The 12,369-nt window shown below is 43.2% G+C and overlaps 14 non-coding genes and 1 pseudogene across 14 annotated transcripts; all 15 read left to right on the forward strand.

The window, feature by feature from the left end:
• Nucleotides 1-220: 220 nt before the first annotated feature.
• Nucleotides 221-338, forward strand: LOC142514676 (5S ribosomal RNA). The gene has a single exon (XR_012810560.1). It is a non-coding gene; the product is annotated as a 5S ribosomal RNA (ribosomal RNA).
• A 682-nt stretch (nt 339-1,020) lies between these two features.
• On the forward strand, nt 1,021-1,139 carry LOC142515587 (5S ribosomal RNA). Its single transcript, XR_012811424.1, has one exon. It is a non-coding gene; the product is annotated as a 5S ribosomal RNA (ribosomal RNA).
• A 681-nt stretch (nt 1,140-1,820) lies between these two features.
• On the forward strand, nt 1,821-1,939 carry LOC142509196 (5S ribosomal RNA). Its single transcript, XR_012807381.1, has one exon. It is a non-coding gene; the product is annotated as a 5S ribosomal RNA (ribosomal RNA).
• Nucleotides 1,940-2,622: 683 nt separating this feature from the next.
• LOC142508165 (5S ribosomal RNA) lies at nt 2,623-2,740 on the forward strand. The gene has a single exon (XR_012806393.1). It is a non-coding gene; the product is annotated as a 5S ribosomal RNA (ribosomal RNA).
• A 680-nt stretch (nt 2,741-3,420) lies between these two features.
• LOC142507797 (5S ribosomal RNA) lies at nt 3,421-3,539 on the forward strand. The gene has a single exon (XR_012806042.1). It is a non-coding gene; the product is annotated as a 5S ribosomal RNA (ribosomal RNA).
• A 678-nt stretch (nt 3,540-4,217) lies between these two features.
• Nucleotides 4,218-4,336, forward strand: LOC142507417 (5S ribosomal RNA). Its single transcript, XR_012805676.1, has one exon. It is a non-coding gene; the product is annotated as a 5S ribosomal RNA (ribosomal RNA).
• Nucleotides 4,337-5,017: 681 nt separating this feature from the next.
• On the forward strand, nt 5,018-5,136 carry LOC142513213 (5S ribosomal RNA). Its single transcript, XR_012809172.1, has one exon. It is a non-coding gene; the product is annotated as a 5S ribosomal RNA (ribosomal RNA).
• A 681-nt stretch (nt 5,137-5,817) lies between these two features.
• On the forward strand, nt 5,818-5,940 carry LOC142509565 (5S ribosomal RNA). Its single transcript, XR_012807733.1, has one exon. It is a non-coding gene; the product is annotated as a 5S ribosomal RNA (ribosomal RNA).
• A 679-nt stretch (nt 5,941-6,619) lies between these two features.
• Nucleotides 6,620-6,738, forward strand: LOC142514046 (5S ribosomal RNA). Its single transcript, XR_012809960.1, has one exon. It is a non-coding gene; the product is annotated as a 5S ribosomal RNA (ribosomal RNA).
• Nucleotides 6,739-7,419: 681 nt separating this feature from the next.
• LOC142512437 (5S ribosomal RNA) lies at nt 7,420-7,537 on the forward strand (annotated as a pseudogene).
• Nucleotides 7,538-8,184: 647 nt separating this feature from the next.
• On the forward strand, nt 8,185-8,303 carry LOC142509880 (5S ribosomal RNA). Its single transcript, XR_012808026.1, has one exon. It is a non-coding gene; the product is annotated as a 5S ribosomal RNA (ribosomal RNA).
• Nucleotides 8,304-8,950: 647 nt separating this feature from the next.
• On the forward strand, nt 8,951-9,069 carry LOC142509211 (5S ribosomal RNA). The gene has a single exon (XR_012807396.1). It is a non-coding gene; the product is annotated as a 5S ribosomal RNA (ribosomal RNA).
• A 680-nt stretch (nt 9,070-9,749) lies between these two features.
• LOC142514247 (5S ribosomal RNA) lies at nt 9,750-9,868 on the forward strand. The gene has a single exon (XR_012810150.1). It is a non-coding gene; the product is annotated as a 5S ribosomal RNA (ribosomal RNA).
• A 648-nt stretch (nt 9,869-10,516) lies between these two features.
• LOC142510222 (5S ribosomal RNA) lies at nt 10,517-10,635 on the forward strand. Its single transcript, XR_012808347.1, has one exon. It is a non-coding gene; the product is annotated as a 5S ribosomal RNA (ribosomal RNA).
• A 1,328-nt stretch (nt 10,636-11,963) lies between these two features.
• On the forward strand, nt 11,964-12,081 carry LOC142510348 (5S ribosomal RNA). Its single transcript, XR_012808465.1, has one exon. It is a non-coding gene; the product is annotated as a 5S ribosomal RNA (ribosomal RNA).
• Nucleotides 12,082-12,369: the final 288 nt, after the last annotated feature.

Here is a 12,369-nt window from a genome sequence, read left to right on the forward strand (position 1 = left end):
ACTCATTAAAAACAATTATGTCGACTGTTTTTTCCATAATTTACGTAAACGGTCACGACCCGAGGACTTCCACGGGAGGTCACCCATCATAGCTCTGCCATCGCGCCAGAACACTTAACTTCATGGTTCTGATTGGGCGAGAGCAGTGCCGCGTGTTGTCCATCGCCGCCCGTTCCACACGTACTCGAGGGATATAAGAATGAACATTCAACTCAATGTCTGGTGCGATCATACCAGCACTAATGCACCGGATCCCATCAGAACTCCGAAGTTAAGCGTGCTTGGGCGAGAGCAGTACTAGGATGGTTGACCCCTGGGAAGTCCTCGTGTTGCACCCTTTTTCCTGTTTTTCTATTTTTGATTACTTGTTGACATATGATTTTCGGCTCAAATCACTTGAATCTCCATCAGGACCAGATAAGACATGTGAAATCAACGTAGCTCGAACATTGCCGGATTTGGACAAAATTGTAGCCTAATTTGATTGTAAACGGGCAAACGAACAAGGCTTTTTACTCCGCAATGAGCTGGCGAGATTTTAGCCGAATTTCTTCTCTAAAACCCTCTAATTTGCGATTTTCCGCTTCTGTTAAGCTTTCATTTCCTCGAGAAATCCGCTTAGGAAGTCCAAAATTTATTCCGGTTCCATTTTATTTTATCCCAGGCATAATAACAGCTTTACATTCGCTATTTTCTTATTCTTATTTTTTTTTCTGTTTTCTGGGAATACTTAGCGATTTTTTTTGTCGTGAGCCGGTTCTATGCAGAAGGGTATTACGTAGATTACTCCGGAGACGTTTAACTCATTAAAAACAATTATTTCGACTGTTTTATCCATAATTTACGTAAACGGTCGTGACACGAGTACTTCCAAGGGAGGTTACCCATCCTAGCTCTCCCATCGCACTAGAACGCTAAACTTCATGGTTCTGATTAGGCGAGAGCAGTGCCTCGTGTTGTCCATCGTCGCTTTCTCCACACGTACTCTTGGGATATAAGAATAAACATCCACTCAATGTCGGGTGCGATCATACCAGCACTAATTCACCGGATCCCATCAGAACTCCAAAGTTAAGCGTGCTTGGGCGAGAGCAGTACCAGGATAGGTGACCCCCAGGGAACTCCTCGTGTTGCACCCCTTTTCGTGTTTTTCTATTTTTGATTACTTGTTGACAGACGATTTTCGGCTCAAATAATCTGAATCTCGATCGGGACCAGATAAGACATGTGAAATCAACGTAGGTCGGACACTGCCGGATTTGGACAAAATTGTAGCCTAATTTAATTGTAAACGGGCAAACGAACGAGACTCATTCCTCCGCAATGAGCTGACGAGATTTTAGCCGAATTCCTTCTCTAAGGCCCTCTAATTTGCGATTTTCCGCTTCTGTTAACTTCCGTTTCCTCGAGAAATCCGCTTAGAAAGTTCGAAATTCAATTTCGGTTCCACTTTATCGTATCCCAGGCATAATAAAAGCTTTACATTCGCTTTTTTCTTCTTTTTATTTTTTTCCTATTTTCTGGGAACATTTAGCGATTTTTGTTGTCGTGAGCCGGTCTGTGCGGAAGGGTATGACCCAGATTACTCCGGAGACGGGTAACTCATTAAAAACAATTATTTCGAATTTTTTATCCATAATTTATGTAAACGGTCGCGACACGAGGTCTTCCCAGGGAGGTCACCCATCCTAGCTCTACCATTGCGCCAGAATGCTTAACTTCATGGTTCTGATTAGGCGAGAGCAGTGCCGCGTGTTGTCCATCGCCGCCCGCTCCACACGTACTCGAGGGATATAAGAATAAACATCCCACTCAATGTCTGGTGCGATCATACCAGCATTAATGCACCGTATCCCATCAGAACTCCGAAGTTAAGCGTGCTTGAACGAGAGCAGTTCTAGGGTGGGTGACCCCTTGGGAAGTTCTCGTGTTGCACCCTTTTTCGTGTTTTTCTATTTTTGATTACTTGTTGACAGACGATTTTCGGCTCAAATCATATGAATCTCGATCGGGACCTGATAAGACATGTGAAATCAACGTAGCTCGGGCACTGCCGGATTCGGACAAAATTGTAGTCTAATTTGATTGTAAACGGGCAAACGAACGAGGCTCATTACTCCGCAATGAGCTTGCGAGATTTTAACCTAATTCCTTCTCTAAGACCCTCTAATTTGCGATTTTCCACTTCTGCTAACCTTCCGTTTCCTCGAGAAATCCGCTTAGGAAGTTCGAAATTCGATTTCGGTTCCACTTTATCGCAACCCATGCATAAGAAAAGCTTTACATTCGCTATTTTCTTTTTCTTATTTTTTTCCTATTTTCTGGGAACATTAAGCGATTTTTGTTGTCGTGAGCCGGTTCTGTGCCGAAGAGTATGACCCAGATTACTCCGGAGACAGTTAACTAATTAAAAACAATTATGTCGACTGTTTTATCCATAATTTACGTAAACGGTCACGACCCGAGGACTTTCACGAGAGGTCACCCATCCTAGCTCTACCATCGCGCCAGAACACTTAACTTCATGGTTCTGATTGGGCGAGAGCAGTGCCGCGTGTTGTCCATCGCCGCCCGTTCCACACGTACTCGAGGGATATAAGAATGAACATTCAACTCAATGTCTGGTGCGATCATACTAGCACTAATGCACCGGATCCCATCAGAACTCCGAAGTTAAGCGTGCTTGGGCGAGAGCAATACTAGGATGGTTGACCCCTGGGAAGTCCTCGTGTAGCACCCCTTTTCGTGTTTTTCTATTTTTGATTACTTGTTGACAGATGATTTTCGGCTTAAATCACTTGAATTTCGATCAGGACCAGATAAGACATGTGAAATCAACGTAGCTCGAACATTGCCGGATTTGGATAAAATTGTAGCCTAATTTGATTGTAAACAGGCAAACGAACGAGACTTTTTACTCCGCAATGAGCTGGCGAGATTTTAGCCGAATTTCTTCTCTAAAACCCTCTAATTTGCGATTTTTTGCTTCTGTTAAGCTTTCGTTTCCTCGAGAAATCCGCTTTGGAAGTCCGAAATTGATTCCGGTTCCATTTTATTTTATCCCAGGCATAATAATAGCTTTACATTCGCTATTTTATTCTTCTTATTTTTTTCTGTTTTCTGGGAATACTTAGCGATTTTTGTTGTCGTGAGCCGGTTCTATGCAGAAGGGTATTACGTAGATTACTCCGGAGACGTTTAACTCATTAAAAACAATTATTTCGACTGTTTTATCCATAATTTACGTAAACGGTCGTGACACGAGTACTTCCCAGGGAGGTTACCCATCCTAGCTCTCCCATCGCACCAGAACGCTTAACATTATGGTTCTGATTAGGCGAGAGCAGTGCCGCGTGTTGTCCATCGTCGCTTTCTCCACACGTACTCTTGGGATATAAGAATAAACATCCACTAAATGTCGGGTGCGATCATACCAGCACTAATTCACCGGATCCCATCAGAACTCCAAAGTTAAGCGTGCTTGGGTGAGAGCATTACTAGGATAGGTGACCCCCAGGGAACTCCTCGTGTTGCACCCCTTTTCGTGTTTTTCTATTTTTGATTACTTGTTGACAGACGATTTTTGGCTCAAATAATCTGAATCTCGATCGGGACCAGATAAGACATGTGAAATAAACGTAGGTCGGACACTGCCGGATTTGGACAAAATTGTAGCCTAATTTGATTGTAAACGGGCAAACGAACGAGACTCATTCCTCTGCAATGAGTTGACGAGATTTTAGCCGAATTCGTTCTCTAAGGCCCTCTAATTTGCGATTTTCCGCTTCTGTTAACTTCCGTTTCCTCGATAAATCCGCTTAGGAAGTTCGAAATTCGATTTCGGTTCCACTTTATCGTATCCCAGGCATAATTAAAGCTTTACATTCGCTTTTTTCTTCTTTTTATTTTTTTCCTATTTTCTGGGAACATTTAGCGATTGTTGTCGTGAGCCGGTCTGTGCGGAAGGGTATGACCCAGATTAATCCGGAGACGGGTAACTCATTAAAAACAATTATTTCGAATGTTTTATCCATAATTTATGTAAACGGTCGCGACACGAGGTCTTCCCAGGGAGGTCACCCATCCTAGCTCTGCCATCGCACCAGAACGCTTAACTTCATGGTTCTGATTGGGCGAGAGCAGTGCCGCGTGTTGTCCATCGCCGCCCGCTCCACACGTACTCGAGGGATATAAGAATAAACATCCCACTCAATGTCGGGTGCGATCATTCCCGCACTAATGCAGCAGATCCCATCAGAACTCCGAAGTTAAGCTTGCTTGGGCGGGAGCTGTACTAGGATGGGTGACCTCCTGGGAAATCCTCGTGTTGCACCCTTTTTCGTGTTTTTCTATTTTTGATTACTTGTTGACAGATGATTTTCGGCTCAAATCACTTGAATCTCGATCGGGACCAGATAAGACATGTGAAATCAACGTAGCTCGAACATTGCCGGATTTGGACAAAATTGTAGCCTAATTTGGTTGTAAACGAGCAAACGAACGAGACTTATTACTCCGCAATGAGCTGGCGAGATTTTAGCCGAATTTCTTCTCTAAAACCCTCTAATTTGCGATTTTCCGCTTCTGTTAAGCTTTCGTTTCCTCGAGAAATCCGCTTAGGAAGTCCGAAATTGATTCCGGTTCCATTTTATTTTATCTCAGGCATAATAATAGCTTTACATTCGCTATTTTCTTCTTCTTTTTTTTTCCTATTTTCCGGGAACATTTAGCGATTTTTGCTGTCGTGAGCCGGTTCTGTGCGGAAGGGTATGACGCAGATTACTCCGGAGACGGTTAACTCATTAAAAACAATTATTTCGAATGTTTTATATATAATTTATGTAAACGGTCGCGACAAGAGGTCTTCCCAGGGAGGTCACCCATCCTAGCTCTACCATCGCGCCAGAATGCTTAACTTCATGGTTCTGATTGGGCGGGAGCAGTGCCGCGTGTTGTCCATCTCCGCCCGCTCCACACGTACGTGAGGCATATAAGAATAAAAATCCCACTCAATGTGGGGTGCGATCATACCAGCACTAATGCACCGGATCCCATCAGAACTCCGAAGTTAAGCGTGCTTGGGCGAGACCAGTACTAGGATAGGTGACTCCCAGGGAACTCCTCGTGTTGCACCCCTTTTCGTGTTTTTCTATTTTTGATTACTTGTTGACAGACGATTTTCGGCTCAAATAATTTGAATCTCGATAGGGACAAGATAAGACATGTGAAATCTACGTAGGTCGGACACTGCCGGATTTGGACAAAATTGTAGCCTAATTTGATTGTAAACGGGCAAACGAACGAGACTCAGTACTCCGTAATGAGCTGGCGAGATTTTAGCCGAATTCCTTCTTTAAGGCCCTCTAATTTGCGATTTTCCGCTTCTGTTAACTTCCGTTTCCTCGAGAAATCCGCTTAGGAAGTTCGAAATTCGATTTCGGTTCCACTTTATCGTATCCCAGGCATAATAAAAGCTTTACATTCGCTATTTTCTTCTTCTTGTTTTTTTCCTATTTTCTGGGAACATTTAGAGATGTTTGTTGTCGTGAGCCGGTTCTGTGCGGAAGGGTATGACCCAGATTACTCCGGAGACGGTTAACTCATTAAAAACAATTATTTCAAATGTTTTATCCATAATTTATGTAAACGGTCGCGACACGAGGTCTTCCCAGGGAGGTCACCCATCCTAGCTCTGCCATCGCGCCAGAATGCTTAACTTCATGGCTCATTTGGGCGAGAGCAGTGCCGCGTGTTGTCCATCGCCGCCCGCTACACACGTACGCGAGGCATAAAAGAATAAAAATCCCACTCAATGTGGGGTGCGATCCTACCAGCACTAATGCACCGGATCCCATCAGAACTCCGAAGTTAAGCGTGCTTGGGCGAGACCAGTACTAAGATAGATGGGTGACCCCCTGGTAAGTCCTCGTGTTGCTCCCCTTTTCGTGTTTTTCTATTTTTGATTACTTGTTGACAGATGATTTTCGGATCAAATAATCTGAATCTCGATCGGGACCATATAAGACATGTGATAACAACGTAGCTCAGGCACTGCCGGATTTGGACAAAATTGTAGGCTAATTTGATTGTAAACGGGCAAACGAACGAGACTCATTACTCCGCAATGAGATGGCGATATTTTAGCCGAATTCCTTCTCTAAGACCCTCTAATTTGCGATATACTGCTTCTGTTAAGCTTTAGTTTCCTCGAGAGATACGCTTAGGATGTTCGAAATTCGATTCCGGTTCCACTTTATCGTATCTCAGGATTAATAATAGCTTTACATTCGCTATTTCCTTCTTATTTTTTTCCTATTTTCTGGGAACATTTAGAGATTTTTGTTGTCGTGAGCCGGTTTTGGGCAGAATGATATGACGCAGATTACTCTGCAGACAGTTAACTCATTAAAAACAATTATTTCAACTGTTTTAGCCATAATTTACGTAAACCGTCGCGACACAAGGACTTTCCAGGGATGTCACCCATCCTAGCTCTACCATCGCGCCAGAACGCTTAACTTCTTGGTTCTGATTGGGCGAGAGCAGTGCCGCGTATTTTCCATCGCCGCCCGCTCCACACGTACTCGAGGGATATAAGAATAAACATCCACTCAATGTCCGGTGCGATCATACCAGCACTAATGCACCGGATCCCATCAGAACTCCGAAGTAAAGCGTGCTTGGGCGAGAGCAGTACTAGGGTGGGTGACCCCCTTGGAAGTCCTCGTGTTGCACCTCTTTTCGTGTTTTTCTATTTTTGATTACTTGTTGACAGACGATTTTCGGCTCAAATCATCTGAATCTCGATTGGGACCAGATAAGACATGTGAAATCAACGTCGCTCGGGCACTGCCGAATTTGGAAAAATTGTAGCCTAATTTGATTGTAAACGGGCAAACGAACGAGACTCATTATTCCGCAATGAGCTGGCGAGATTTTAGCTGAATTCCTTCTCTAAGACCCTCTAATTTGCGATTTTCCGCTTCTTTTAAGCTTCTGTTTCCTCGAGAAATCCGCTAAGGAAGTCCGAAATTTGATTCTGGTTCCATTTTATCGTATCTCAGGCATAATAATAGCTTTACATTCGCTATTTTCTTCTTCTTATTTTTTTCCTATTTCTGGGAACATTTATCGATTTTTGTTGTCGTGAGCCGGTTCTGTGCGGAAGGGTATGACGCAGATTACTCCGGAGACGGTTAACTCATCAAAAACAATTATTTCGACTGTTTTATCCATAATTTATGTAAACAATCGCGACACGAGGACTTCCCAAGGAGGTCACCTATCCTAGTTCTGCCTTCGCGCCAGAACGCTTAACTTCAAGGTTCTGATTGGGCGAGAGCAGTGCCGCGTGTTGTCCATCGCCGCCCGCTCCACACGTACGCTAGGCATATAAGAATAAAAATCCCACTCAATGTCGGGTGTGATCATACAAGCACTAATGCACCGAATCCCATCATAACTCCGAAGTTAAGCATGTTGGGCGAGACCAGTACTAGGATGGGTGACTTCCTGAGAAGTCCTCGTATTGCACCTCTTTTCGTGTTTTTCTATTTTTGATTACTTGTTGACAGACGATTTTCGGCTCAAATCATCTGAATCTCGATCGGGACCAGATAAGACGTGAAATCAACGTAGCTCGGGCACTGCCGGATTTGGACAAAATTGTAACCTAACTTGATTGTAAACGGGCAAACGAATGAGACTCATTATTCCGCAATGAGCTGGCGAGATTTTAGCTGAATTCCTTCTCTAATACCCTCTAATTTGCGATTTTCTGCTTCTGTTAATCTTCCGTTTCATCGAGAAATCCGCTTAGGAAGTCCGAAATTCGATTCAGGTTCCATTTTATCGTATCCTAGGAATATTAATAACTTTCTATTCGCTATTTTCTTCTTCTTAATTATTTTTCTATTTTCTGGGAACATTTAGCATATTTTGTTTTTGTGTGCCGGTTCTGTGCGGAAGGGTATGACGCAGATTATTCCGGAGACGGTTAACTCATTAAAAACAATTATTTCGACTGTTTTCTCTATAATTTACGTAAACGGTCACGAAACGAGTACTTCCCAAGGAAGTCACCCATCCTAGCTCTGACATCGCGCAAGAACGCTTAACTTCATGGTTCTGATTGGGCGAGATCAGTACCTCGTGGATATAAGAATAAACATCCCTCTCAATGTCGGGTGCGATCATACCATCACTAATTCACCGGATCCCATCAGAACTCCGAAGTTAAGCGTGCTTGGGCGAGAGCTATACTAGGATGGGTTACCCCCTGGGAAGTCCTCATGTTGCACCATTTTAAGTTTTTTTCTTTTGTTATTTACTTGTTGACAGACGATTTTCGACTCAAATAATCTGAATCTTTTTCGGGACCAGATAAGACATGTGAAATCAACGCAGCTCGGGCACTGTCGGATTTGGACAAAATTGTAGGTTAATTTGATTGTAAACGGGCAAACGGACGAGACTCATTCTACGCAACGAGGTGGCGAGATTTTAGCCGAATTTCTTCTCTAAGACCCTCTAATTTGCGATTTTCCGCTTCTATTAAGCTTCCGTTTCCTCGATAAATCCGCTCAGGAAGTTCGAAATTCGATTCCGGTTCCATTTATCGTATCCCAGGCATAATAATAGTTTTACATTAGCTATTTTCTTCCACTTAATTTGTTTATATTTTCTGGGAACTTTTAGCAATTTTTGTTGTTGTGGGCCGGTTCTGTGCGGAAGGGTATGACGCAGATTATTCCGGAGACGGTTAACTCATTAAAAACAATTATTTCGACTGTTTTCTCTATAATTTACGTAAACGGTCACGACACGAGTACTTCCCAAGGAGGTCACCCATCCTAGCTCTGACATCGCGCAAGAACGCTTAAATTCATGGTTCTGATTGGGCGAGATCAGTGCCTCGAGGGATATAAGAATAAACATCCCTCTCAATGTCGGGTGCGATCATACCATCACTAATTCACCGGATCCCATCAGAACTCCGAAGTAAAGCGTGCTTGGGCGAGAGCTATACTAGGATGGGTGACACCCTGGGAAGTCCTCGTGTTGCACCCTTTTTAGTGTTTTTCTTTTGTTGATTACTTGTTGACAGACGATTTTCGGCTCAAATAATCTGAATCTTTTTCGGGACCAGATACGACATGTGAAATCAACGCAGCTCGGGCACTGCCGGATTTGGACAAAATTGTAGGTTAATTTGATTGTAAACGGGAAAAAGAACGAGACTCATTCTACGCAATGAGCTGGCGAGATTTTAGCCGAATTTCTTCTCTAAGACCCTCTAATTTGCGATTTTCCGCTTCTGTTAAGCTTCTGTTTCCTCGAGAAATCCGCTTAGGAAGTCCAAAATTCGATTCTGGTTCCATTTTATCGTATCCCAAGCATAATAATAGCTTTACATTCCCTATTTTCTTCTTCTTATTTTTTTTGTATTTTCTGGGAACATTTGGCGATTTTTGTTGTCGTGAGCCTGTTCTGAGCGGAAGGGTATTACGTAGATTACTCCGTAGAAGGTTACCTCATTAAAAACAATTATTTCGACTGTTTTATCCATAATGTACGTGATCGGTCGCGACACAAGGACTTCCTATGGAGGTCACACATCCTAGCTCTGCCATCGCGCCAGAACGCTTAACTTCATGGTTCTGATTGGGCAAGAGCAGTGCCGCGTGTTGCCCATCGCCGCCCACTCCACACGTACTCGAGGTATATAAGAATAACATCCCACTCAATTCGGGTGCGATCATACCAGCACTAATGCATCGGATCCCATCAGAACTCCGAAGTTAAGCGTGCTTGGGCGAGAGCAGTACTAGGATGGTTGACCCCCTGGAAAGTCCTCGTGTTGCACCCCTTTTCGTGTTTTTCTATATTTGATTACTTGTTGACATGCGATTTTCGGCTCAAATCATATGAATCTCGATCGAGATCAGATAAGACATGTGAAATCAACGAAGCTCGGGCACTGCCGGATTAGAATGAAATTGTAGCCTAATTTGATTGTAAACGGGCAAACGAACGAGACTCATTACTCCGCAACGAGGTGGCGAGATTTTAGTTGAATTCCTTCTCTAAGACCCTCTAATTTGCGATTTTCCGCTTCTATTAAGCTTCCGTTTCCTCGATAAATTCGCTTAGGAAGTTCGAAATTCGATTCCGGTTCCATTTTATCGTATCCCAGGCATAATAATATTTTTACATTCGCTATTTTCTTCTTCTTAATTTTTTTTATATTTTCTGGAAACATTTAGCAATTTTTGTTGTTGTGAGCCGGTTCTGTGCGGAAGGTTATGACGCAGATTATTCCGGAGACGGTTAACTCATTAAAACAATTATTTCGACTGTTTTCTCTATAATTTACGTAAACGGTCACGACACGAGTACTTCCTAAGGAGGTCACCCATCCTAGCTCTGACATCGCGAAGAACGCTTAACTTCATGGTTCTGATTGGGCGAGATCAGTACCTCGAGGGATATAAGAATAAACATCCCTCTCAATGTCGGGTGCGATCATACCATCACTAATTCACCGGATCCCATCAGAACTACGAAGTTAAGCGTGCTTGGGCGAGAGCTATACTAGGATGGGTGACCCACTGGGAAGTCCTCGTGTTGCTCCCTTTTTAGTGTTTTTCTTTTGTTGATTACTTGTTGACAGACGATTTTCAGCTCTAATAATCTGAATCTTTTTCGGGACCAGATAAGACATGTGAAATCAACGCAGCTCGAGCACTGCCGGATTTGGACAATATTGTATGTTAATTTGATTGTAAACGGGCAAAAGAACGAGACTCATTCTACGCAATGAGCTAGCGAGATTTTAGCCGAATTCCTTCTCTAAGACCCTCTAATTTGCGATTTTCCGCTTCTTTTAAGCTTCCGTTTCCTCGAGAAATCCGCTTAGGAAGTCTGAAATTCGATTCTGGTTCCATTTTATCGTATCCCAAGCATAATAATAGCTTTACATTCCCTATTTTCTTCTTCTTATTTTTTTTGTATTTTCTGGGCACATTTGGCGATTTTTGTTGTCGTGAGCCTGTTCTGAGCGGAAGGGTATTACGTAGATTACTCCGTAGACGGTTAATTTATTAAAAACAATTATTTCGACTCTTTTATCCATAATATACGTATACGATCGCGACACAAGGACTTCCCAGGGAGGTCACACATCCTAGCTCTGCCATCGCGCCAGAACGCTTAACTTCATGGTTCTGATTGGGCAAGAGCAGTGCCGCGTGTTGCCCATCGCCGCCCACTCCACACGTAGTCGAGGGATATAAGAATAAACATCCCACTCAATGTCGGTGCTATCAGGATGGGTGACCCCCTGGGAAGTCCTTGTGTGGCATCTCTTTTTGTGTTTTTCTATTTTCGATTGATTACTTGTTGACAGACGATTTTCGGCTCAAATAATCTGAATCTCGATCGAGACCAGATAAGACATGTGAAATAACAGTAGCTCGGTCACTGCGGGATTTGGACAAAATTGTAGCCTAATTTGATTGTAAACGGGCAAACGAACGAGACTCATTACTCCGCAACGAGCTGGCGAGATTTTAGCCGAATTCCTTCTCTATGACCCTCTAATTTGCGATTTTCCGCTTCTGTTAAGGTTCCGTTTCCTCGAGAAATCCGCTTAGGAAGTTCGAAATTCGATTCCGGTTCCATTTTATCGTCTCTCTGGCATAATAATAGCTTTACATTTGCTATTTTCTTCTTCTTATTTTTTTTTTCTATTTTCTGGGAACATTTAGCGATTTTTGTTGTCGTAAGCCGGTTCTGTGCGGAAGGGAATTACGTAGATTAATCCGGAGACGGTTAGCTCTGCCATCGCGCCAGAACGCATAACTTCATGGTTCTGATTGGGCGAGAGCAGTGCAGCGTGTTGTCCATCGCCGTCCGCTCCACACGTACTCGAGGATATAAGAATAAAAATCCCACTCAATGTCGGGTGCGATCATACCAGCACTAATGCACCGGATCCCATCAAAACTCCGAAGTTAAGCGTGCTTGGGCGAGAGCAGTACTAGGATGGGTGGCCCCCTGGGAAGTCCTCGTGTGAAATCAACGTAGCTCGGGCATTGCCAGATTTGGACAAAATTGTAGCCTAATTTAATTGTAAACGGGCAAACGAACGAGATTCATTCCTCCGCAATGAGATGGCGTGATTTTAGCCGAATTTTTTCTCTAAGACTCTCTAATTTGCGATTTTCCGCTCCTGTTAAGCTTTCGTTTCCTCGAGATATCCGCTTAGGAAGTCCGAAATTTGATTTTGGTTCCTTTTTATCGTATCCCAAGCATAATAATAGCTTTACATTCTCTATTTTCTTCTTCTTATTTTTTTTCTATTTTCTG

The sequence above is a fragment of the Primulina tabacum genome, chromosome 10 (genome assembly GCF_025594145.1).
Source record: "Primulina tabacum isolate GXHZ01 chromosome 10, ASM2559414v2, whole genome shotgun sequence".
Classification (NCBI taxonomy): domain Eukaryota; kingdom Viridiplantae; phylum Streptophyta; class Magnoliopsida; order Lamiales; family Gesneriaceae; genus Primulina; species Primulina tabacum.